General features: G+C 44.7%; 1 pseudogene; it reads right to left on the bottom strand.

The window, feature by feature from the left end:
* Positions 1 to 1,532: 1,532 nt before the first annotated feature.
* LOC140219674 (uncharacterized) lies at positions 1,533 to 3,558 on the bottom strand (annotated as a pseudogene).
* Positions 3,559 to 4,051: the final 493 nt, after the last annotated feature.

Genomic DNA, 4,051 nt, shown 5'->3' with positions numbered 1-4,051 from the left:
AAAGCGCGCACGTGCGCTTTCGTCTGGCGTTCCTGAGCGGATTCTATTCTCGTGCACGTCGAAAATTTGAAGGCAGCTCGTCAAAAAGGCGCATTCTTGTAAGCAAATTTTGATAATACTGCTTTCTTCCTTTCTTTTATTTGAAGGCTTGGCTAAAGCAGGCGTTTGTCTTCTTTATTGATATGAGATGTTTGTAACGTTTTCACTCTATTACATTCCTAGCATACTTCAAGGACGTAAAAACTCGCTACAATAAATTGCGGTACAGAAAAGCGACGATAACGGGAGCACATAACGATGTTCTTTCTCACACTTTATCGACACGTATGGTATTGTGCAAAACAACACATGAAGCACTATCGCTAATAAGGCTGTATTTCGGATCCCGTCATTATTTACATGTTTCGGGAGGAGGGGGGTATGAGCTCCGCAACTATGAAATAGCGTGAAAAAACGCAGACGGGGCATTCGTAATAATGCTGGCCACGAGGCTCCCTTTTCATCTTTCTCGTCCGTTAATTTTGGGACCCTCGTCTGCATACTATATGTACTAAACTGATGTTTTATTATGTATTCATGATTATCAACATATGAGCTGCTCTTTCTTGTGCGCTTCGTCACATGTTCTCTCCTTGACGTCACTTATTATGACAATGCAATATGCAAAATTTCTTGCAGTAAGTTCGTGCTTGCCTTTTAGTGAAGTGTTAGAATAGTATATTGAATGGCGAAATTGCAAATCAGGATTGAATAGCTTGTCGAAACATACCGTAATCGATAAATACGATCTCCGCGGCGTTCTTTTATCGGAACGCTTGACTCTTCGTGAGTTTTCTCGAGAAGGTAGCGTTTTAGGGCCGCCAACTTCTATATATTTGCAAATCGTCTGTTAGGGTCATTTATAGTCACAAATCAAATCGTAGGGCGTGTGCGATCCCCACTTCAGCAGTGGAATAGCATACTTAGGTCGACTCTACACTGAAACACTTCCAGGGCGCCCATGCGCAAACGAGAAAAAGAACGTATCGATTAGAAACGTGCGTCAAAATGGGGAGGACCCCATTACCTCAAACACGACACGTAGAGAAGACAGAGTGGGACCTTTGACCACCATTTATTTATTTTCTTTCTCTCTCTCTTCGGGAACTAGACTTGGAGGTCAGCTATTACAATTTATGTATCCAAACGAAGGAGAAACGAAAGAACGTACGCACAACAAAAACCCCTAGTACACAGCACACGTTCATCAAAGTAACATATATATATATATATATATGTATATATATATATATATATATATATTTGTGTGTGTTACTCCACAACCTCGTTAGTAGAATATGACACGTGGGGCATCTTCACATAAACACTAAAACATTTCAATCGCATCAGCTGTTACTACAGACGGCTCGCGCGGTGGTGCCTTTTGGTTTCGTTTCTATTCTTCAAAAGACTAGTCACCACAGAGAGCCTTACAAGTCGTCTGTTCACGAACACTGATAAGAGTGCGCGCTATGGTAGGGATATATCTCCTCAACACAGAGTTGACGCACCGGCAAGCCTACAAGTCGAGGTCACGGCAAGTGTCGGAGAGGCCAGTGTGCTTTGTCACCATGCTCTTCATTGCAGCTTCTTTGATTTTTCTCTGCGCTTCAATCGCTCACTCATTCCACTGTGGCCTACGGATGGGCATGCTGCGCGTAATGCGGGGATCTACAATTTCGGGAAGCAGGCAGTCTGTAAAATCTGATGAGGAAAGGAAGCATTTTCAAATTCCAAAAGCTTTCTTCCCTTCCAACCCGCTGTACATGAAATCCTTTTGATGTTCAGACAAAGAAGTTACAGAATTTTTTTTATATTTAGCTGACCTTGCACCTGATAGTAGTACCTATGAGAACTGCTTAGTGCGGGTTGTTCGAGGATTTGGCTCCTCTGATTGAATTTCTTAGCAGCCTCGCATGGTTCCATTTCTTTCGCTGTGAATGGACACTTGACCTCCAAGATACCGTCGCTCCCAACTAATCCATCGGGAGATGCTGCCAAGGAACTAGACTCTTGATCAACAAATAACCCACAGTTCCCGTCTCTTCTTCATACAACGGTACTGCGACATGTTCTTGCTGCTTACCATGCTCAAGAGCGGCACTAGTGAAACTATTTTTGTAAACTAGGCTTTTCACGAGTGCGTCACACGGCGTCGACCCTCTTCTTCTACACACTGCGTAAAAATTTGATGCAGTTAGACGCATTTGTCTTTCTACATACCACGTGCAATTGTCTGCTTGGCCTCTAGTGTCTTCCGCAATCTCAATCCTCCGTTTTTTGTCAACCTCCAGGCTTTTCAAAATATTTGCTTCTTTTTCCCAGAATTGTTCAAGCGGAATATCGGGTTTCTGACAGTTCGGGCCGTAATGGTACCTTGAGTCTTTCATCGGGAACTCCTTGCGTCGACGCTGCCGGTGGCCATTTTCCTCGAGTAGTTTTCGCCTCAGATACTCTTTCCTAGCCTTCTGACACATTTTTTTGTTTGCGTAGCGCTTCAAGATGGCTGGAGGACTCTTGCATGTGGCCGCGTTAGTTGTAGCGCAATGCTACTGGGGCCCCAGCTGAAAGCTGAGCTCAGCTCCATAACACCGGTGTTTTTACGAGCCTTTGTGACACCTGTTTATCTGCTTTCCTCAAGACAATTTGGCTACCAGTGACATCACTGCCTCCGCAAGGTTACTGGTGTCATTCGTGACTAGATGGTCAGCTTTCTCCGCAATTATCTTGGCGTCATATTTTCAGCTGGAGCACTTTATGCATATTTTCATAAACGTTGTCGCCTTTGGTGTCATTACAGAAATAGCTCTTGCATTTGTCGTGGCATCCAAACACATGTTTTGGACCATTTATGAAGTCGACAGCTAGCTCTAAAGTGAGTTCTGATTTCTGTGAATCTTTATCTTCAGCAGTGCCGTGTACATCCAGCAAAAATGCTGGCATAATGCTTAATGGCCTTCCGCGCACCATTCTTTAAGCGCTTAATTCTGGGACCGCTTAGGTAGGCTGACCTTCTTTAGTTTCTTTAGCGATAATGTACAGGCGAGTGGTGTAGCATTTCACTACATGGTTCGCGCACTCCCTCTTCTTTACAAAACGGTCATATTCCACTTTTGTAAGCATATGATGCAAGACTGAAGAATCGCCGTCCCCTATGAACGTCCGATATTTGACACCATGCATTTCGACGCTCCTCTGGAAGCCTTCAATGATAATTTTGGAGTCCATTGCACCTAAGATTTCGTTCCAATTCTTATAGCACAGATGCTTCTCCTCGCCCGTCCTGGCGTAGTATTCACACGTGCTGCACAGTTTGTTTCTCACTCCTAAGTATACGAGCTTTTTAGTAAGCTTTTCTATAATAACAGCCACACCAGAATTGGCTGAATACCGGTGTCCGTGACTACCATATGACCAACCACCATCGACAATCTCTGTGATGTGGGGGGTTACGCCATCTTCACAAAAAGCCCCGGCTTCTTGTCCAAGTGTTTCCTCGTGCTTGCCGGCTTTTATCATCTGGTACAGAAGGACGGCTTTCCAGCACTGTAACAAAATAACACCAGCCTACAAGTTCAAAACATTTCACAATGCCGTCGTTACACTTCGTAACGTGACCCCTGCGTGCATCGATGAACATATGAACTGCAGAACATATAAACTGCAGGTTTGCTGGCATAGTGTGTAAGAGTTGTCGGACGATCCCACCGCTGTTACCAGCTGCAGGAGTTGTCGGACGATCTCGCCGATACGACCAGTAGGTTGTAGAGAGGAACCTGGGAGGAATTAGGCGTATAGGGTTTATTTACAATATTTACATTTGAAACAAGATACATTGGGCAGTCTAGCGTGACTCCCAAATGCAGCACGCTACCGAAGCATACAACAAACGAGCACGAAGCTCCAAACACACTGACGAGCACGCAGCTCACGAGCACGACGACGAGCACACTCTAGCAGCCGACAACAGCTGCTTATAAACACTCCCTTGGTCCCTAGTTCCCTAGGTGAG

The sequence above is a fragment of the Dermacentor andersoni genome, chromosome 1 (genome assembly GCF_023375885.2).
Source record: "Dermacentor andersoni chromosome 1, qqDerAnde1_hic_scaffold, whole genome shotgun sequence".
NCBI classification, from domain to species: domain Eukaryota; kingdom Metazoa; phylum Arthropoda; class Arachnida; order Ixodida; family Ixodidae; genus Dermacentor; species Dermacentor andersoni.
This window is presented reverse-complemented; position numbering and strand designations above follow the sequence as displayed.